Source organism: Tyto alba, unplaced genomic scaffold, assembly GCF_018691265.1.
Source record: "Tyto alba isolate M040663 unplaced genomic scaffold, T.alba_DEE_v4.0 Super-Scaffold_2, whole genome shotgun sequence".
Classification (NCBI taxonomy): Eukaryota; Metazoa; Chordata; class Aves; order Strigiformes; family Tytonidae; genus Tyto; species Tyto alba.
In genome coordinates this window covers 45,232,480-45,255,794 of record NW_024881282.1, presented here as the reverse complement: position 1 = coordinate 45,255,794, position 23,315 = coordinate 45,232,480, and the positions used below count along the sequence as shown (strand labels likewise).

At 36.5% G+C, this 23,315-nt stretch overlaps 1 protein-coding gene across 3 annotated transcripts in view; it reads left to right on the top strand.

Moving 5' to 3' along the window:
• The window catches only part of TMTC2 (transmembrane O-mannosyltransferase targeting cadherins 2), a 255,259-nt gene that overhangs the window by 67,193 nt on the left and 164,751 nt on the right, over positions 1-23,315 (top strand). Inside the window, exon 1 of one of the 3 annotated variants that reach the window (XM_032999850.2) lies at positions 22,979-23,032. The exons of the other annotated variants lie outside the window; for them this stretch is intronic. The gene's annotated coding sequence lies outside the window, so the exon portion shown is untranslated. Of the gene's footprint in view, positions 1-22,978; positions 23,033-23,315 lie in introns of those variants that run through there. 3 annotated transcript variants of the gene reach the window in all.

Here is a 23,315-nt window from a genome sequence, read left to right as displayed (position 1 = left end):
CAAAAATGATCAGATGAGTGCTTATTTTTCAAAGGTAGACATCTACAGTTTGGAGTGCTTTATCTCACTGGAGAATCCCTTCAGGGATGTGGAATGTTTACTCTGGAGCAACAATAGATAGTAATTTTTGTTTTGAGAAACAAACCTTCTGATCTTTAATACCTTTTTTTTTTTTTTTTTTTTTTAATAAAGCATCAATCCTTGTAATAAAATAAGAATGGCTGAATACATGCAACTGATTTTATTCCAGAAATGTTTCTGTATATTTTTCTATCCTCTGTATGATGGGAAATGTGAAATTTTGTGAGGGAATGTTTGTGCTTTCTTAATGCTCAGCTAACTGGGCCCTCATATACAACCTAAACATTTCTGGCTGCAAGTGATGTGGACTTGGCCTCTGTTTATTTATGTTTATTCAGAAAATTGTAACTGCTAATTAGTGACCATGTCACACTGACAACAGAGTCCTTTAATTTTGTTCTCCCCCTTTGGAAGAGGGAGGGAGTGAGAGGGAGGAGGAGGGTTTAGAGATTTTTAGCACAGCTTATTGTCTACACAGATGAGAAGCTTTACTGCCCTGTAGCTTGTGTATTGTCCCATAGAGTTTTGGTAGCTTGACCTGCTCTTCAGTCTGTTGACCCTTGTCTTTCTGCTTAAGCTTGTGCCTGTCTGATGCTAATTAGAGAGCTGTTCTCAACTGTGTCCTCCTGAAAGCAGGATCTTGTCCAAAGACTGCATTGGTGGTCCCAAACAGAGTGACGCAAAGTTTTCCCAGTTGCCCTAACTGCCTGCACTCTGAGTATTTACCATACGAGAAGCATTATGTAGTTATTAAGTGATGAGGTTAAGTTACCAAGTGCTCAAACATTGGTAGCATTGGCGTGCTCTCTGACTAGTGAGATAACACATTCATAAAGGAGTATGCTGGTGTCCAGCCTGCCTGTGGTCAAATTCTATTTTTATTCTTTTAAATGTAGCTGTTGATTCAAAACACTGAGAGCACTAGATAAAAGACTATTATAGTGGAGATTCAAATAGTGCAAGACCTTTTGTGTGCTGGGCTGCCTTTGCATTCCTCCTAAAAGTAGTACAGAGGAACTAATAGGCAGCTGGTGTCAGGGCTTCAGAGAATAACTTGAATATTTTGCAGCAGCTGGATGAATAGAGCTAAAACCAATGTATAAATTACCCTTGAATGATCTGTTTCTATTCTTTATTTGTCATGGAGGACTTGGTTAAAACTATCAATCTTGCCAATAGAATTTTTGGTTTCTAACTGTAACTATAATGTGGTTACATTGCACCAATCCACTAGACTACCCTGTAAATGTATTGTCAAATACTTTGCTAGAAAACGAACTTGCCCAAGTCCATCTCAATAAGATGAGTATAGTCTTTACAACTATGTCCTGGGATAGCTAGGATGGCTTATGAAATTAAATGAATTAAAACTTCTGTTTGTAGCTTTCTGGCTTTTTCATTGTGTCACAATTTCATAATAATGTAAGGAAGGTCGATGATCTCATTGTTCAGAAAGTGCAGATGCTTTGGGATTCTTTTCTCTGTGTGTGTGTTTGTGTGGTTTTTTTTTGGTTTTTTTTTTTTTTTTTTTTTTTTTGTTTTTTTTTTAAGTTTTGTTTGATTTATGGTTCATGGTCAGTATTAGGAAAGATGTGATAAAGTTTGCTTATTAGTCCATTACAGACTGAGGACTATTTTTAAAATCCAAGCTACTTTCCAGTTAGTTAAGTCACAAAAATCAGTTTGTTATCTTGAAGACTGTATGATGTATTGATCAGATGAGTAATTCCAGAATACTTGTACTCAAAACCAGCTGAAACTGAGTTTTATATGCATATTTACAGGTGTGTAGAGTTTACTTGATCAAGAAAATAGTCTGCAGAAACTTGGAAAATGTTACAGATTTTACTTCCAGAAATTTTTTGTAGTGAAACCTTAATGCTTTCTTGAGTGAAGTTTGTGAGCAGAGGACTGTGCACAGTCCCTTTTTAATTGGGAGCTGTGGGCCTTATTATTTGGAACGGATTAGACATTGCTAAAAGATCCAATCAGCTAAAATGGAGAACTTTCTTGCTGAATATTTTGAACAGTTGAAACCTAAAATGCAGTAGACTAAGGGTGATTATTACTGTGTTAACAATTTGTTGATATGTTTGACTATTTAGAGAAATATTATAATAATTAGGTTGCCAATGGAATGGAAAAAATCATCCACTGGTCAATCATCTTTTGGTCTTGAGTGATCCTGGTAGTTCATCCGATTGAAAAATTACTACATCGAAGAAAAATTACAGGAGTAAAAGCTTTTTAGCGCATGTATCTGTGGTTTGTAATGCAGGAACAGGGATTTCATGTGTGTGCATTTTGTTTCCAGTATTTTTGCTGTGAGTGATTACTGCTGAGCTTTTTGTGATCCTATCACAGCCCCAAATTGCTCTTAAGCAGGAAACTCTGTCCGATTGCTTTTAAAAAAAGTGTGCTTTGACTGATGTATTTGGCATGTACCTTGTCTGTGACTATAGTTATAAGATATTATTAAGTCAACAAGAGTAAAAACTATAATATAGAGAAATGTCATGACACATAAGGTGTCTTCAGGTGTTTTTAATCACAGCTCTGCTTTCCTCTTCCTAAGGCAGCATGGAGCTTTTCACCCCTTACATCACTCTCTGGTTTACAGATATCTTCTTGAATGTTACTTTGCTTCCAAACAGCTTCATTTTTACACTATCAAAGAAAAAAAGCAGAGCTAGACTCCTCTTTTCTTAGAACATGTGACTTTCTGGCCTTGGTTTTGTTTTCTATTATCTGAACATTTTTATAAAACATAAAAGACTTTTAAATGTTGATTTCAGAACTAGTATGCTGATACCATTTGATGTAAGGCCTAGTTTAATAGTTAATTAGGAAATTTTATGTTCTACTTATGGGGGAAAGGTTCTCAAATATTTTGCTTCTAAACACGAGCAAAACTGTGTAAAGACTGGTGTGAAAATCTCTGGTTTTATGAGCTAAATATAAAGATAGATTACCTAGAGGTTGCTTGAAAAAAAACCCTGGAACTTGAGTACTGATAGCCTTTTTAATTTTATTTTATTTTACTGCAACTGTGGATGTTGTTCTTACCTATGTTTCTAATGTTTTATAGTCTTACTAAACTGAGTCAATATCTTCCAAGAGTTAATTCCACCTACTGCACTTTCTTCTACTATGAAAACTTTTTCCCTTCTCAATTAGAGAGCTCTCTCCCTTCACTAGTTTTGTGTAAGAGCACTGTTTCATTATTCCTGCAGCATTCTGAATGTTTTATTTATTTATGTATTTCTCCGCTGGATTGGGGTTGGAAAAGGTCATTAAATAATTGGGCATTTTCCATCCCCTTTTTCTCCCAGTAAATCAGGTCTTAATGCTCCATTACTCTGCAGCTATTCAGGCTATTGCAGAGTAGGTATAAACCACTACATTCTAATTTGTTAGTATTTTAGAATTTCTCTATTGGCTTTTATACCGACACTTCTGCTATTGGTATGAATGACTGCATGATCCAAGGCAAAGAAGAGTCAAACTCGAGGTGTAACAAAACCATTTCTTAAATACTAAATTTCTAGATGTGCATCTTTTGCTACAGTGCCTGTGTCTTCAATTTGTCACTTGTAATGCCTTTTGTATGGCTGTGTTTAAAATGATGAATAGGCCTTTTAAGTTAAGGAGAGTAAGGTCTGTGATGATAATTGTTAGCAACATTTGACTTTTAAACATTTCCCATGTTGACACTGATTTTCATATTATAGCACTTAAAAAACAGAAAGGCTATTGTATGTGACAGTTTATTGTTTTTTAATGCTAGCTCATACAAATTCTAACCCCCAAGCTGTCATTTCTTTAATAATTTTCCCAGCATTTTTTGATCATAACCTTTTTTCTCCCTAATAAGTATGTACGAATGGTCATACTAGATCAAATTACTTATCCATCTAGCTTAATGTTTTGTTCACAGGAGTGAACAGCAGTTGGGTAGAGGTATGTATGACATCAGAGGAAAATACAGTGATACTTCCCTGGAACCTTAATTACTAACAATCTACACTGAATAACCATAAAAGCATGTGTTAGAAACAGTAAAGCAGAAACCTCACTTTCTATTTCACTTTCTACATACCACTGAATGTTTACACGTCTCTGTCCCGTGGCTTTTTTGTGGTCTTTTTTTCCAATTTGAAGGATCTCAGTCTATTTAGCTGCTCATTATATGGCATATGTTAATCTTTTTCCTATCTGTATGATTTCTAGTTCCCTTTTCAAGAAAAGAAAAACAGAACTGAGCATGGGGCCTCAAAATAAATAAATAAATAAAATAGAGTGCACGCAGAAGTATATAGCATGAGATAATGATAATAAATTTCACTATCAGAAGGCTGCTGGGAAACTGAAGACCTTGTCTTTTGGCTCCATTTGCGTAATTCTTCATAGAGACTATTCTTTCGGCTAATAAGCAAACTTTATCACATTAGGACATATGTATTAGAACTACTCTGCTCTCCTGAGACCCCACCTGCAGTTTTGTATTTGGCTCTGGGGCCCCCAACATAAGAAGGACATGGACCTGCTCGAGTGGGTACAGAGGAGGCCACGAAGATGCTCAGAGGGCTGGAGCACCTCCCCTGTGAGGCCAGGCTGAGAGGGTTGGGGTTGTTCAGCCTGGAGAAGGCTCCAGGGAGACCATAAAGCTGCCTTCCAGTACTTAGTGGGCTACAGAAAAGCTGAGGAGGGACTCTTTACGAGGGGTAATGGCTTTAAACTGACAGAGGGTAGATTCAGATTAGATATCTAGTGGAAGGTGTGCCTGCCCATGGCAGGGCAGTTGGAACTAGGTGATCTTTAAGGTCCCTTCCAACCCAAACCATTCTGTGATTCTTTGGTAAGATTCTGTGATTTATTTATTTTTTTAAAAATATCCTTATATTCTACTGAAATTAAGTGAACATTAAAACTCAGGTTTAAGAATATCTTATAACTCCTGAGATTTTTTTCTTCATGGGCAATAGCTAGGTCAAAGTCCATTACTTTCTACATAGATATGCTCAGGATGTGTTCTGCTTGACTATATATGCATCTATAAAATATATTGAGATTTACTGATATTGAATTTTGTCATGCAATTCATTGTCTGATTGCAAAATATTATGAGAGTTTTCTGTAACTCTTCAAAGCTGGCATTCATTTTTACTACTGGATTAAAACCAGCAAATTTTGTCATTTCATTTTCACTGTTATTCCCTTCTTACCCTACTTCAATTTTTTCAATAATTTATTAATATGAGGAACAGCAAAGGTACTTTCTGGATCTTTCTGAAGACCTTGCGATGGTGTTAAGAATTTATTCTTTCATGTGTGTTCTAGCTGACATGTTTTAAATGAAAATACCATTTTCTTTCAATCCATCCTTATATGTCAGCATTGAGCTTTTGAGCTTTTTTTCAAAACTAGTGAAAGGTAGTGGGAATTCACTGTCTTTTTAGAAAAAAAATCACCAAAGTTGAATTTGTTAGGATGCAAACAAACCTTTGGTTTACTTAGTAGCACTATTATACATGTATTTTTCTATTTTAATCTTTCTTCTATTGCATCTAGCTCAATTTGAAAGTATTAGAAGATCTGATTCTCCTTTTTTTGTAATTTTTATATCAGAATTTTCACCAATATAAATGATTACTCCCATTTTATTCAAATTAAAATGACAAGAGTCATCATCTTACTTGCACCAGCCATGGTAGTGAACAGATTTTTGAGAGATAAACTGTAGGTCTAGGAATGTAGAGGCAGTTTGTCCTTCATTAAGGTATATGTGCTTTATTTAAATATGCAGGAAGTTTTACCTCTGACTTAGTTTTGCTAGGCTGCTTGGGAACTTCTCACAGTGCTGTTTCATCTTGGCTAACCTACATAATTTCCTGCCATCAGCATTTTTTCCATCTCCTCTAGGTCATTAATAAATACATGGAACAGTATAAGTCTCAGCACAGTTCCCCAGGGCACACCACTGTTAACTTCTTTCAGTGCTGAGAGTTGGCCATTTATTAATACTCCTTTGCTTCCTACCTGTTGGCCAGCTTTCAGGCCATGACAGGACTTTACTACTCACTCTGTGGTTACCAAGGTTGTGGGTTTTTTGTTTTTGTTTTTTTTTTTTTTTAAACAGCCTCTGATGTAGGACATGTGACCTACATTCAGTGCTTCTTCCTTATGCACTCTTTTCTTAGCTCTCCCAGATTTCTAACAGCGGAGACATGCAATATTTCACTTGTAAGGGCTGTACTTCTTTTCATCCCTGTAATGCTCATCACAATGCTTTATATCTCCATGTAGATTCAACCTCATGGTTCTCAACATCCAGTTATTTTTCACTTTTAAGTATGCTACATCTTACCTTTCAGTAAAAGAGGGTAAGCAGAAAATCATAATTCAAGTTGATAGTGTGTGGTAATGAATGATGCAGCTAGATGCTTTCCAGTGAATGTGTGTCACTGGTATCCCTTTATTCTGATGTTTAGTAGCAAAGAAAGTGAAATTGTATTTACATAGGTTAAGTGTTCTTTTTCAGTTACCTTTTTTGTAAAACATATACATTTGGTTATTTGAAATAAGACTGAAATTGCACCCTAAAGGTATTTTACAGGATTTTACTCTTACTGAATAAAAGAGCCTCGTTCCTATATACCATAATTAAGTCAGTATATTAGAAACTGTAATATAGTTTATTTTTTATTTTCGTCTTATTGCAGTGTTTCTTTTATGTAGTATTTCTCTTGTATGGTATCATCCATCTGGCTTCCAATTTACCTTCTCTGCTTTTCGCTTCTTTCAACAGTTAACATAGTTGCTATTTTTTATTTTGGGTTCATCACCCCATTTCACACGTGCTTCTGATTCTCTCAAATGTGAAAGGTAAGTTGGCTGTTTCCTTGTTTTAGCTGAGTTGCAATTTATGAAAAAAAAAGCTTTTTGTTTAGGAGCAAGCATAGATGAAAGCTGGGTTTATCTTTGTCTAAACCATTTCAGGGTGTTGCTGGTGTCACTTCAAATTCAAAACCATCAGAATTCTTTCTTCAGTCTGTTCTAAATTAATGTAAACTGTGTTTAAAAAAAAAAAAAATTGTAATGACGTCTGCCATGTTGGTATGTCAGATATCATGGGCGGGAGCTTTGCTATCACAGAATTTGTGTGTATGCATAGACTAAATGTTGCCATGTGCAAACCCCTTACTGGTTTAATATTTAGAAATTTGCATTATTTTGGGGCAGGCCATGGGTATTTTAAAGCATGATGCATGTGTTACGTACTTTTTCTCAGCTGATGTTATTTAGATTATAAACTTTTTGAAGAAAGAAAAAGTTGATGTGGATGAAAAGATTAGCTGCAACAAGGTCATGTGCTGGTATAATTGAATATATCTTTGTGTTTCAGTATTTGTGTTGTACTAATTAGATGAGCATCTATGGGGGTATAAAGCTTGCCTTTATTTAGAAAAATACTTCAAAAGAGGAAGAAAAATGGTTGTATACTAAATATTATGATGGATTCCTCCCTGAAGAGTGTGTGTAGGGGAAAGTATCTTTGAAGAGGAGGATGTCTAGTTCTATTAATAACCTGACAATAAATTTCAATGTCAGAAGGCTGCTGGGAAGCTGAAGACCTTGTCTTTTGGCTTCATTTGCTTAATTCTTCCTAGAGACTTTTCCTTTGGGAAGTGATTAGGTAATACCATTTATTTAAGGGTGTTGGAGGTAACAAAGTAAGCAGTCATATCAGACTGCTTCGATTGATAATGAGTGCTGCTGCTTTTCATCTTGATCTGCTACTTGGGCAGTGAAATGGGCAGAGATACATAGCTGTGATTGTTAACAAGAACTAGTTTCTTAAAGCTTGAGGCTGTTCCTTGTCACCCTCTCTTGCCACCTCCCAGGTGAGATACGATGTTCCAGCTGAAAACACCCAACCTTCTCACTAATTAAGAAGAAAATAGAGAGGTGGTGGGTCTTCTGTCACTTGTACTTGCTCTGGAGTTGAGGGGTTCCAGCTGTGATCAGGCTTCGTTGTGTAACATCTAGTGTGATCGCACAGGAGAGAGACCTTGTGCTGAAGAGATGTGTCCAAATAGACAAAGGGATGGACTAGTGCAAACCAAATTCCTTCCTTTTTTTTTCTGGAACATAATGCTGTTTCTCAGCATTCGGAGATGACAGAGTACCGTCTTCATCCTGTGAGGGCAGTCAGGAAGGGGGCTCACCTTGTAGGAGAGATGGTAGTTGAGGGGGGTTGTTCAGTTAGGTGCATGTGCATGGAAGATGTGAATGTTAGGTGTAAGCATTGATGATACCAAATGCTCCTTCAGAAGACCCAGGAGGTAAGCTGGAAGAGGGTGGTGAGAGGTTTTCTTCGCCGTTGTGGTGGGAGCCTAACAGTAGGACTGAGAATCCCAGTGACCTGCAGATGCTGAGCTGCAACATGTGAATGATCAGCCTGGATCATCATGTCCTTCTGGACAGGCACATTCCCAGTGCTTAAGTCCTGAGAGCTATTTTAGTTCTTGTTCTTCCTTCATCACAATTAAAACCTAATAGATTTTTCTCAATTTCTTCCTTTATTTAAGACTTCATGACTCCTGCTCTTTTCCCTCCCTCACCTTTTATGGCTTCATGATAACAAGGAAAGGTGGTCATGCAGGTCTTCCCAATTGTATGGGCAGCCCCTGTTGAAGGAAGATAATTGGGCACATGTGGCTCCAAGTAAGTGGTGACTTATTTTGAGTTGGGCAGGTGTGTGTGTGCTGAGGGGTGGTACAGTGCTTCATTTGTTCAGCTGTTAAAAGCTTCCAGGACAGGCATGCTTTCTGCAAAGCCTTTGTCTGCTATTCACTTGCCGTTGCTGTAAAATTTGTTTCATACTTTTGTTTCTGCTGAAAGTTCTCAATAGGATATGCTCATTCACGCCTAAATCATCCCGTCTTTCTGGCCAAAAAGTAATTCTGCATTCTCATAATAAAAAAAAAAAAAAAAAAGCGTATAGTCATCTGGGTCATTTGTTAGAGGATGACATCTTATAGGTCAGGGCAGGAAAAGAGCTGCTGCTATATTGATTTGGAATGCCACAGAGTATTTCTTGAAGGCTGGAAGTCATTACTTTTACAGACCTGTTATGTCTTATATGCTCAGCATAAGCTTACTCTTTTGGCCCTCGCTGTATGCTCTCCTGCTGTGGTCCAAATGTTTCATACGCTGGCTACACAGCCTTGCTTCCGCCTCGTATCAAACACAGCTGATTCACAGATCTGTGACCTTTCACTGATCTGCTGGTGTATAGTCCAGAAATGTGGGAGGGACAGAGGAGCTCTGTTATGCTTTGGAAAACGTGTTATAAGAAACAGATTCTCAGTACCAGCTTTATAAAATAGGCATTCCCTTTCATAGGGTCTAATTTGCCTTTGGCAGAACAGCCTCACAGCTCTGTGCATGGATTGTGCTGTGAACCCATGCATAAGTGCGTGTTTGTTGTGTGAATAGATGCCTTTTTCCCTGGATGCTGCTTCCATGGAATGATGTGTTAGACTTTCACGTCAGACTTTTAAGAACTGGAGACATTTGCTTTTGTATAAAATCATTTGGGTAAAAGTCCTTTAGAGCTAATCTAGGAAGGAATTGAACAGAGATGTCTTTGCTGCTTATTCAGAAAGTACTGAGCTGCAACTTGTTTCATAGTCTGAAGAGAGAGGTAGGGAATAAACTTCAGAGAAAGCTTAAGAAAACAAAGCAGAAATTCTCAGAAGAGTCGCAGACATAACTCAAGCTGATTAGCTCAAAATCGTGAGAAATTAAGGGAGCTAGTACTGATAGCTTCTGCTTACAAATGCAGATCATTAGGATAAGTCGTTATCTGTATGCACTCTGCATTGCTTTCAGTACATTTAATTTTGATGACTGGCAAGCCTTTGCGTTCCTCCAACTGCTGCTTTGTACAGACAGTCTTTAAGCATTTATGAAAAATGCAGGTATCTTGTTTCCTGCTTAAAAATATTTTCGTGTGCCATCTTGTTTGGGGTGCCATAAAAAAGGTAGTGGCTTGATAATTTCAGACTTTGAGTTATTTCAAGTAAGCGATGAAACATGAACATTTCAGTTGGCATGGAAAGGGGCCAACAGGATTTGTTTTTCTAACAATAAATGTGACATTTTGGTATTCTAAGTAATGTACAGTCCCGTATTTACAAATAAGTTGTGTATGTGTGAATAAAGAATTCTGTAGATGCAGGGCTTGTGTATGTACAGGCAAGCACTGGATGTACTTGCTCAGTAGCAACCACTTCCAAACTTCTATCAAGTAAACCAGAGTTTAAAGACATTCATGGGTAATATACTGACTGATATTTTGTTATTGTGTTGGTCATAATCATAAGCACAGAGCAGCAACTCTTGCATTATATATGATATTTTTAAAGCCTATAACCTACTTCATGTGCTAAGAGGACACAAGGAGTCTTTGAATGGAGAATTTGGCATGAAACATTATTGTTTGGAAAGCTAACTGATTCTTTGCTGATCTTTTCATTTTTCATACTGCTAGGCTATTCAGATAAATCCAGATCTTTCTGAGGCTAATTAATCATCAAAATCCTATTTCCATCAGTGAAGCAAGGTTCAGATATGCACTTCCACTTAAATCTTAAAAGCTCTTTTACATATCTGTTCAGTTTTTCTGCCCTGAAAGGTTGTTCAATGTAAATATTAACACTTAATATTTTTCTTCCAAGACTATTATGTTTGCTTAGGTAATAAGTAGAATTTTATTCCTCTCCATACACAACAGAAGAAAGCAAATTCCCAAATGGGATCCTCTACAGCGATAAGTGCCTTCAGCGCACAGCTCAAGTGGGGGCCCAAACACTGAGCTGCTATTTTTCTTTTCAGCTGGAGAAAAATGTATAGTATCTTAGTGATATTACTTGTACACTTCCCACTAGTGATGTAATCCCTCTCCATTCCATCAAACTAATGCCTTCCAGAGAAAATATATAAAGAAAAAAGGGAGGAGGTAGGACTATTTATAATTATTTTCATTTGTCAAGCAAGTTAGCGCTTGTTCTGCCTTTATTTCTTATGCTTGAAATGGAGTTCTCCATTAACAGTGTCTGTGCACTCACATCACTATAGTATTTGAGCTCCCCACAGTCTGTGTAATATTCATCCTTACAGCAAGGTAAATAATTTTTTTTTTTAATTGCTGTTCTACAGACAAGGAATTATGGGTGAAGAAGTTTTTTCAAGTTAGATCCCTGAAGAATTTCTCCATGTTTATTTCAGTAAGTGTTAAAATTCCGGTAATCTGTGTTATGTGATGCTATGAAGGCTAGAACTGCATCCCCTTTGCCTGAGGTGAGGGGCAAACAGTACTGATGGGTACTGATCCTCTAAGCTGTGTTTCATTAGACCACAGAGATACTGTGTTTGGCAAAGCCAGCTCCAAAAGCTTTTCCAACTTCAGGCTTCTGTTGGTCTTTGGGACATGGAGGCATAATTTCCGGCTTTTCCAGATTGTTCAGTATGACTCAGAGCTGGAGCAATCAGCTGATGTTAAGAGACAACCTTATTACCTATTTCTCTAACAAAATGTACAGCACACATTATTTAAGCAGTGAACCGGCAACAAATTAAATAGTTATATTGTTCATCACAGAACCTTAATTAATTAATGAACTCTGGCTCAAAGTGAGCAAGTCTGCTTCTAGGCACATCATTGTGATTAGATATTTGAAAGAATCATAGTAACTTTTTTCATATGTTGTTGTTGTTGTTGTTGTTACTACAATTATTATATTTTTGGTCCTGGGATTTCATTATTGCTTTCAAGAGTCCTGAAAGTCTGAACACTTACAGAGGAAGGTAGGAATACTGTACTGTTGTGTGGTAAAGTATTTCCCACTTTGTTCTTTGTCTGTAACTCATAGGAGCTTTATTTATCCCCTCTGCTTGCTTGCTGCTTTATTCCATGCCCGTGGTTTATATTTTTAAATGGAGACTGAGGGTGAAGTAGGCATTGACTGAGGATAGATAAACTGCTTCAATGAAAGTCCGAAGCTTTTTTGAAAGGTTTGTCTCTTTGGGTCAGGCCTTGCAAAAAGCCTGGGGCAGATGATTTTTCTATTGCTACTGTTAGAATAGTAGCATTACACAATCAACTTTAATTAAATATCTTTATTAGAAGGCAGAGACTCTGTAGAGATCTTAAAATGTGATTTGTTTTAAGTAGCATTGTAAAGTGAACATATTTTTAGCTTAATAACACAAAAGAAAAGCCTTGTCAGTGAACAGCTAGCTTTTTGGGTTCAAATATCAACATTTTAAAGTATTTTCAATTTTTTTTATAATTGTACGAGTGTGGAATGACAGTGGAAAGCAATTGAGTAGCATAGTATTGTAGGGAGTATTCTAGCTATAGTATTCTAGGAGTAGTCTAATTGCCATTAGCATATGGTAATCACTATATTCTCAAATTGCTTAGATTAACAATCTTTATTCATACTTTTTTAAGGGAAATTTTACTCTGAAAATTAATCTGGCTATATTAAGTGCCATTATTTGCCATTTTTGGCCCTTTATCCTGGCTTAACAGTGTTCCTTTTGACAGACCATGTTTTGGCCATAAATGTGAGAAGACCTCGGAGACTTGGAGTTGCCAATAAAATGAGACCCATCAGAAGTAGCAGACTTACTTGGGCTGTAGAAATCAGGTGCATAAACAGCGTTGCTATTGGGAACAGGTAGCAGTGTGCATGGCTTTCCTGAATAGTGATGGCAGGACCCTAGTGTGTGTTCAGATGTCTTTTCAGGTTTGGGCCCCTAAACCAACATCTGACTGACTGCTGTTGCAGTTATGAATATAAAACTCACTAGTGGTGAAAGTTGCTACTAAAGTCTTAAGAACAGAAATGATGTTCTGAAATGAAGTCATGACTCTCTTAATATTACTGTTGAAGCCAAGCATCTGGAACTAGAGATTTAAGTGAAATGTGAATGCCAGGAACCCTTTTCTTGTGCATGTTGCATCAAGCTTTGACATTACTGTAGTAGTATGAGACATTTGAACTCTGAAATGTATCAACTTCTGCAGAGTATAAAAGGACCTATTTGTGTAGTCTGGAAGTGGTAGCAAAGTGAATTGTTCTGATTTCCTACTGATCTTATGAATGCATATAGTAGGTATGATTTTTCTTTTTTTAATGCTTATTTGAAAATGTGAACTGTTTAGTGTAGCTTCAGACCAGCTTGTTCAATGAAGCTTTTATACACAGCTGAGAGGTTTAAATTTAGGTATGTTTCTGTGCAGACTACCAGTACATTTACTGATCTCTCTGCAGGAAATATGATGGCAGAGATCTGTAATATCTCAATCTTCTGTGTATGTATATGGAACAAAAGAAGTATTTTCAGGCCTTTTTGGTTACACAGGTATTAGTACGAATCTTCCCCTTGTTGCTCCAGCAAAGTAGTTATATTCAGATATCTATTCTTAAGTAAGTTCACCTGGTTTTAGTAGACCACGTAAATTTTAATGAAAATTATTTCATATTGCAATGGAATAAACTATTGTGCTAGAAGGTTTAAAAACCCATGTAAATAGTGCATAATGGAGTGTTGTTTTTTAACTTGTCTCTGTTGGGAAGCATGGCCAGGTATAAGACCATAGACAAGAAGATGGGACAGTGTGTATAACACCCAGCCTTGGTCCCTGTGGCCAGAATTCTTTCTTTTGTTGAATAATTGGCAGTGCTGTTCAAAAATTATGTTCTTCTCTAACTGTACTGTTTGATGCAAGATTGATAAACTTAATTCTGTTCTTGGTTTGATTGTGCATAAAGGAATCTGGTTTTCATTTGGTAATGGTTGTGTAGGTTGTGTATAGCAGGGTATGTGCAACACCACATGTGCTTATTCCAGGTGGCTTTTCACACTTTAGAACCTAGAAATTTTTACAGCACAGTATGAAAACAACACAACATCATGTGTTACAGAGACTGGGGTTAGGGAGGAGCTGTTACAGGACCTGCTTTTCTACTGCAATCAATTTTTCGGGTAATGAAGGTGCTAGCTTTTCTTTTTGTTACTCAGATAGTGATTGTTGACCTATACAGTATGATTCAAAGTTCACATTAGTTAAAGCCATCTCATTGCCCTCTATGGCTTTTTGGGTCACAGCAGCAGCAAAGGCACTCAGACTCCTTGCCCTTTCATTTGGGAACTGTGATTTCATGTGGGCTTCCTGTTCCTGTGAGATGATTGCTCTGAGTTGACTTCATTCAAAATCGATTACAGAAACAAGTTGAGGCTGTCCGTGCTTTTAGTGTGCTATTCAGTGCCTATTAAGTATTTGTCAAGCTTTTTATAGACAGTCTGTGAACTTTAAAAATATAAAATGCTTACATTCAGTTTGGTGAATTGGGGATTTAGTTGAACTACTCTTATTAACGTTAACCAAATGCCTGTAGTATTTACATAGTTTTTTTACACTTTTGAAGTGCTGTACTAACATTAATTAATTTTCAAAACACCCCTGTACAGTACTGTAGGTGAGAAACTGGGTGACTAAATACCGATCAGCATTACTGAGAATGTCCCCACAAGGGTATAACAAAATGACTGAACAAGGACATTCTAAATTAAAGACCAGTTTAATTTAGTTTAACCTAATTCGCTAGCTCTAGGTTTTGTTCATGCAGAACAGTAGATGACTGTGCTTGCTCTTAAGGCTCCTGGGCATAATGGGACAGTAGTATGAAAGAAACAATTCCATGTTTCTTTGCTTCTCCCTCCCCTAAATTATGCTGCCTGTTTTTTTCACAAATAGATTTAATGGGTTTGTGATGCCTAGAGAGGGACATTGGAAGGTGTGAAGTTCATGCATATGTTAAAAACAAACAAACAAACAAAAAAACCCAAACCAAACCAACCAACCAACCAAACAACAACAAAAAAAAAGACAAAAAACAACCCCCCCCCCCCCCAAATCAAAACAAAAAAAACAACAACATACTTGATAGACCTGTTGATGTAATCAGAGAAGAATACAGGGGTGCATATTCCCAACAGCTCACAATCAGATTTGAACATTTTCTGATCTGCATTTAGGAACAAGATTTCAGAACCTGGTATGAAGAAATTCTTAGCCAGATTACTAAAAGTTGACATCATTGAAAAGGGCAGATTTTTTTTGAAACTTTTATCACCTGCTTGACAGAATGGTTAAGTTCCTGAGAGCCAAAGTTGTGTTGTAAATCAACACTTGGTGAGAGAGAACAGCACCTCTGTCACTCATTCCACCTATCAACAAGGAAAAAAACACATTGTTTTCCTGTGAATTGATTGATTTCTAGATTATTGAGGCATCTGTTAAAAAATAACCAACCCTTACCCCACCTTCAGATGCCCATAAAGCCACCACTAGCACTAAGTAGGGTAAAAAGAGAAAATGCAGAAAAATTTAAAAATTGCTATTACTTTTAGTTATACTAAAATGTCGTTTCTTTTTTTGCTATTAAGGAAAACATGGGGACAAAAAAGAAATTCCTCTGTTTTAGTAATGGAAAGGAAAAACTTTGTCCAAGATTTATTTTCAACTAGTCAGACCCTTATTCTTCTTAAACTATACTCTTTCTAAAATAAAGACTTTTTCCTATAAATACTAAAAAAAGTTACCATACTCGGTAACTCTCTGCAGAACAAGGTGATAAGAGCAATGAATATCAAAGGCAGTTTTGTTTAGATTTATTTCTGACCTCTTGGGCTGAGGAAGCCACTGTGTAATTTATCAGGGAAAGGCTTTCCAACAAGCTTTCTTTTCCTTCCAAGCTTGTTGTGACTCTGGCAGCCACTTCCTCCTCTGTTTCTAAAGGTGCACAGGAAAGCTATGAAGTGTAGCATCATTTTGTTGACTAAACGGAAGTTTATACATAGTCATTTCTGAATGGTTTTGCAAGGGAGGACAATAGCATAAAGGCATTTCCCCCCAGTTAATTTTGCCCATTTTAAGAGAAAGTATTAACTTCACGAGTGCCATCAGAACATAAGGATTTACGCAGAATTGCTAAACTGAGAATTGTTCTCAGGGGAAGAAATATGTTTGTCTGTGGCTGCATGAATGTGGCTTTTCTTTTAGACCAGTTAACTTCACTTGATGGGGTAATCAAAGCTGAAAAAAGGAGGTGGAAACTTGTTTTAAAAGTCAGCCATTTGGTGAGAAAAAAAAAAAAAAAAAAAAAAGAAATCCAAAACATTTATTGGATAGAGTTGATGTTTCTGACAAGGACTGTCGTATATCTGGGCAATTTAATGGATTTGTATTGAAATTTCTTTTTTTTTTTTTTTTTTTTTTTAAACTGGGAGAAGTAATTGTATTAATTACTGCATGATGTTTTTATTACTTTTTTTTTTTTTCCCCAGGATGTTTTAGTAATTCTACATTCTTAGATGGAAATGGGAGAACACAGAAGCCAGGAGTAAACAAAGCTAGAGAAGGGAGAAATATCTTTTAATCTGATGTACAACTGGAGAAATGTTAAAAGGTTTGGCTACTTAGAGCAGAACAAATCTGAAATCTTACAGCAGCAAAATACTTGAGACTCTGAAACTGTAATTCTCAAAATTACAGTGCTGAAAGCCAGTATGTGCCATTATAGTACTGAATGTTGCGCATGAAAACACCACTTATAATAGAAAAATGTTACTGAATGTTAGATTGCTGCTGCTGCTGTAATTATCTTCTTTAGATTATCTTTGTTTGTCTAGATGACTCTTAAAAAAAGAAAATCAGCCAATAAAGCATCATTCATATAAAACCACTTATTTACAGGAATATTTGTCTTGAAATACCTGAATTTTTATTATACTTACCACTTTAGCCCATGAATTAAAGATGTCTCAGAAACCTAATCAGTTGGACTTATTCTCCTGAACACTAGTTTCTAGTGGCTGTTAAGTTAGTGTACCTTTCCCTAGAGATCAGGACTAGGTTACTGGTGAATATTTTAGTTGTTTGGATTTAAAAAAAAAAAAAAAAATCAAAACCAATCAACCCAACAGATGCCTTAAAGTTATTTTTTTGTAAGACAAAATCTCTTCTACTCTTAGATGTTGACAGATTGACAGTGTTAATGGCAAAACAAGGAGATGTGAGTTTTCATCATAATATCCTCTTGACAGTGAATATTGAAGTTCAGAAGAAGATTTCTGTCAGATGACTGTAACCATGCTTCCAAAAGGGCTAAGTGGCTGCTTAAAAAAAAAACCCATGTCACTTTATTGATGGTGTTGAAAAGCAGTGTTCTCTGTCTTTATGATTCTAGCAAGTATGTCAGTTTTACTACTGCAAGCCCTGCAGAACAGGTACAGTCATGGGAGGCTGAACTGGTTCATACATCACCTAGAGAATTGCTAATGAAGTTACATCTGCCAAATTCTGCCTGCAAATTAAAAGCATAGCACAGTTTCACCTTGTTTATGTGGCTATTAAATATTCTGCTTCACCTTTAAATTTCTAATGAATCTACTTGCTACTCCAGTCTTACTCTTGTTTTTATGTTCAGCTCAAGATGGTTCTCCTGTACATTAATTTTGAGCGTTACCATTTTGAGCACAGTAGATGTACTCCTATGCATGTTTTGTTGAGATCTGTAATGTTTAGCACTGAATTATATAAAATGTCATGGCAGTTGGAATTAGCCCACCAAACTTCTGCTCCTAAGTCATGGCAATATATGCTTCAAAGGGGAACAGCTTGATTTGCCGATCCCTGGTTGATTTTGTGGAGCTCGCGGTTGGAGAGTGGTACCTTTTTTTTTTTTTTTTGTGAGCACACTAGATTTGGATTAGAAGAGTATAAACCTAGAACCAAACAGTCATTTTCAAATTTGCTTTTGCAAGAGGAAGTGCTCTTTCATTTCTGGATAAATGACATGTAATTAAACAACTGTGACAGGTGAGGGAATATATCTATGTCCAATTATTAATTCCTCTGTTGTATGAATAAGAGCTGTGGTTGCAGCCATCAGTGTGGATTAGAACTTCCATTTCGTAGCAGAAAACAGGCCATGCCTGAGGACCTGAAAAAGGGACATAAAGGGAGTTGTCATCAGTGGGTAGCTGTAAGTTTGTAGAACATGGATTGCTCGAGGCAGTCATTCGTTTCTACCTAATTTCTGTCCCTATTGGGCTCCAGCATGGAAAATCCTAACAGAAAGGCAAGAACAGTGAAAGGTATATTAGACTGTTTTTAAAGAGAGATGCTGTCATAATACATGTGTTCTAGGACTGGAATCTAGCAGCTTAGTGAGAAAAATAGAGGCAGACAGAAACTGGCTTCCCTGAATTTTAATTCTAGGTACTAAATCCCTTCGCATTTTATCTTTCCTTCTCTTCCAAAATTAATTATGAGTTTGAAGGGAATGGATGAAGTTTCAGTGGTTGAGGATTAGTTCTGGATTCAGGGATGGGATTTCACAGTTCAAGGAAGAGAGCGGGAACTAAGCAGTGGCTGGGTGCTGCCCCAGTCCAGCCTGATGGGAACATGCAAGATTCATTGCACTTGTGCTGTTCTCGAAAATTAAGACTCTCTATTAGACTGTAACAAAAATCTCCCTCTTTCCCTTTCTGGCCTCAGCTGATAAAATGAATATCAAAGTGGTGCTAGGTAGCTGTTTGTTCAGAAGAGCTAAAAGTACCTGGTTTTAGGAAATCATTTGCAATACAATAAGGATTTAACTTTTATATGATGAGCTTCTTAATATAAGATCTAATTAATCATAATAACCTCTGACTTCTTTCTCTGCAATATAGAGCTTTGCACCATCTTCACTGTAAATCCATACCTCTAAAAATAGCTCATATGTTATTATTGGTAAGTGCATTGTTCTTTCTGAGTTGTTGCAACTTGTCTACTGGAATACTTCTGGCTATATTAAAAGAACAGTTTATCTACTTAAGCAAAGGGTTTTTTTAATGCTAAGTAGGCAAGCCACTGAAATGCCCATGAAATAGCTACAAAAAAATACTTGTACAATGTTATATTTAGAGAGAGAAATCCTTCTGTATTTGTGAGAGTTTCAGAAGTGCTGGGAGGACGTGCCAATATTAGAACATTCTATTTATTTTTCCTATAACATCACTTTGTTAAAGCCAAGGAGTAATTTATGTGTATATCAACACCAATGACTAACTTTCTTTGTATTCTTTCCAATCGCGGATATCTGGGAGTATGTACTTGGACCTGATCTGAATGGCAGGGATGAAAAGGGCTTTGCAGTTACATGTCCATTTGCATAGAAGTTTGTACATCACACCAGTGAAGTTCTTCATCTCTCAGAATTGAAAAAAAATAAGTCCATGCTTATAATTTCCTCATAGAAAAAAAAACAAACCAAAACAAACAAACAACAAAAAACCCAAACACACACACACAAAAAAAAACACCCAAAACCAGAAGCCTAAAACTAAAAAGACTAATTATAATTAATTGAAAAGGTTTTCTGCAGAAGCTAGTGGTAGTAATTTGCATAAATTCTCATTAAGGTGAATAATATATTTTCTTCAAGATCCATTAAACAAGCTTTAATCAGTTGAGCTTGAAAAACACCACCATGAAACTTCAGTTTAAAAGTAATTACACAGCATCTAAAATAAGTTCTGAAAAATTACAAAAACATATCTAAGAGACATCATCATCCTTCAGACAGTAAGAAGACATGTAATAAATACCAAGAGGAAGGGTGGATTGTTGTTCCTGGCTTTAAGTTAATTCCACAAAGACAAAACATGCCTGGTGGGAAGGAAGCTTTGTGTCGCCAGCACAGTGGGATGTTGTAGTGGAGTGAGGTATCTGCAAACTAGTTTTTGTGCTAGTTTCAAGAAGAGAACACGATGAACTGGCAGGTATGCTACAAGCTGCAGTACCTACCCACGTCTCCCTTATGTGGGGGATACCCTACTACAGGTTTTGTTTTTGTTAAAACAGTTAAGCTGAGCTGGCCATTAAAACATTTAGGTATGCAACCTAAACATTTTTGAATATTTCTATCCACTTCTACTTTTCAGGATTAATTCAGATGCAGTCTTTCAAATCACAGGTCCTAACTGGTTGGATGTGTTGCATTTACCCTGTGTTTAATGAACAGCTTCCCCTTCTGAGTTAGTCCATTTGGTGTTAAGAGCTGTGTGAAATTCAGTTTAGAGCAACCATTATCTTCTTTTAGCAATCTTTTGGGTGCTGGGAAAGGTGGCGTGGTAGAAATCAGTTTCTGCTGTTCTTGGTAATGCATTCATCTCTTTATTTAAGGCCATAAAGAGATAAACACTTAGAAAAAAAAATCTACCAATAAATAATAATTCTGTTTCATTAATTTATTTTTATTATTGTTGAGAGGTGCACTGGATTCCTTCCTTGGCATTTAGTGAGCAGTCATGGTTTGTACCCTTTTCTGTTGTTGGAGCCAAATTTAAAGCTTTAGACATTAGCACTGAATCAACTTTTTAAAGCAGCAGTTCCTAAATTGCAGTGTATGTATATACACACTTGTATAATTTATGACTGTTCAAAGCGGTAGCTGGCCAGACTGAAACTGGTGCTGCTGGAATTGGTACCTGCCAGCCTTTATTGTGCTACCTGGTCAAAGAAAAAACTCATCTAAATTTGGTCCTTATTCTAGAACATTTAGCTTGCTGCTTTATTTTGTTTGATGTTTACAGTCTAAAATATAGAGATGGGGCCATGAATTCCAGGGTGGATCAGGATGACTGCTATTATCAAGTTCTAAAAACTTTGTTCTCTTTATTTGATGCAATTTAACACTTGCTGTCTTTGAGAGAGAGACCTTTTATGGTAAAAAGTGATACCATCTGTAAGAAAACAGATCAGTAAGTATAGCTTTTGTGTTATGTATGCCAGCAAGTTTGCCTGGTATTTTCTCCTGCTCATCATTAGGCATAGCACTTTTTCCTTGTGAATTTGTCTTATTCAAGAGACCTCAGCTGTACTGGTATAAATAGGATAAACTGATGTTCTCTTGTATTATGGAAACTTCTCTGAAATAAAAAAAAAAAAAAAAAAAGTTTGAAGCTTCCAAATGAAAATGTAATTCATGATTACTTTTGTGGCTATGTCCAGATTGAGAAACTGATTGTTTATTTAGTAGCAGGGTGTTTTCTTAAGACTACTGGCAAATGCCAGTTATTTTTGAATGTTCAAATCAGAATTTGCATCTAATGTCCCCATATCATTGTGTTACTCCTGATTATATGAGTTAGCTGTTACATCTTCTTTTTTGTGACCCTGAAGAAGAATAAGAGGTTCATTTATTTTTAAAAAAATGTATTTTACAGTATGGTGACCTGAAGTACTTTATTTGTTTTCTGATAATTGTCACCATTATTTCTTATTTTATTATATTGAGGAGTTTGTGTTTCAGTGTGTATTTCTTTTGGCTTTGGAACAGCATTTAGGTTCTTTATCTTATTATTATAATTAAACTGCACCCAAAATGTTGCATGACACATCTGTAGAGGAAAATGCACATTAAAATATCTCCAGATAAACTCTGTTTTGATGTTTTTTTCTCTCATTGCTTCATTTTTTGATGCTTTTACATCTTGTTTAAAGAGCTAGTATCGCAAGGCTGATTGGTGTATGCTAAGATTTGGCTGAACAGTTCCTTTAAGTATTATGGGAGGTCTATAAGTGATGGGTGGCCCAAAACCCAAAGTCACCATTCTATTCAAATAAACACAAAAAGAAAGTATGTGCAAGACCTTTAACTCTTACAGGAGCTTGGCTGTGTGCCATGCTTCTGACTTAATGGAATGGCTGATTTCAGGGTTGCCTGGGGCCACAACCACAAATAAGCATATATATCTCTGAGGTCATTGAAACCAATTTTATTATTTTCATAGCTATTGGAAATAAGTCACCTGGCTTGATTTCTACATAAAATAGCAGAATATCTGCCCACAGAAGTGACCTTTAATTTAAAACTTTCATCTATTTTGTTGGCCTGTAATATTAAAATAACAGTAGCTTGTGTCTCTAGAAATACTTTTTAATCTTTCTCAGTAGCTGATGGTTTAGTATTTGCTGTAAATTTGGGATTCAAGTTGAATGTCTTCATGTGAAATGATTCTCATGCTCAGCACTGCTGCAGTTCCCAGTTAGACTCAGTCCAGTTTCCAGGGTTAGGACTTCCAACTCCCAGCAAGTTGGAGAACATGATGGTGAGTTGTTGGGTTTCCTGTGGGCTCCCAGTGCCTCTCATGAGCCAGGTTACCTCTCTGTTCCACACTGATTTCTACAGGCTTTTATCCTACATGCCTAGAGTTGAGGAGGAACTAGAGAGCATGATGAAGTTGGTTTGAATGAGGTAGATACGGCTGATTACATACATCATCTGGGTAGCTTTTTCTAAAGTAGTTGGATAGAAATATCTTACTATCTCAGTGTTTCTTCAGATTTCATTAAAAGAACATGTTAGTCCACTGAAATCTTCATATGCTATCAGTGCTACCTTGTCTTAGTGGATGGGATGTGTGGGTTGGGTAGCTGGTTTATTTATTGGATATATATCATAATTCATTTCTCACTGACTTTCTGTGTACCACAACATGTTAGAAACCTGGGAAGTTTATGATGCATACACAGCACTGTATTATTCCAAACAACTAGTTTCCTGTGTTGAGAAATAAATCTTGAATTTCTGATTACTGTGTAGAAAGAAAAAGAAGCACGTCTCGTAGACCAGAAACTGCTTATTCCTTATATTACTCTAGGTTGGTTTTATTACGCAGAAATAAATACATCCTGCTGTTTTATATGGTCTGGTAAACTATAATTTTCTTCATTAAACTTTCAGTGGCCTGTAATGCCATGGGAGACAGCAAAGAGAGAGCCTGGACTCTGAAGAAGTAACCTTTCCCAGCTTTGTAGGTAATAGATATGTGCTGTAGTTTATGTAAAGATTCAAATGGATTCGCTCTTTGGAAGGAAAAAATAGGGCATTACAATACTCTTTCTTAAATTATATATATAAAACACATGCAGATCCCTAGCAGAAAACAGACTCTGTTCAAGCTCAGGCATGTGAAGTTGAAGCTTCTTCTCTCCAAGGTGAAATTCTGTATTACTTCCATCTTTATCGAAGAAGCTGAGATATTTGAAGAGAATGCATTTGCCTTGTCAACAAATGCAACAACAGTACCCACTGCTTTTT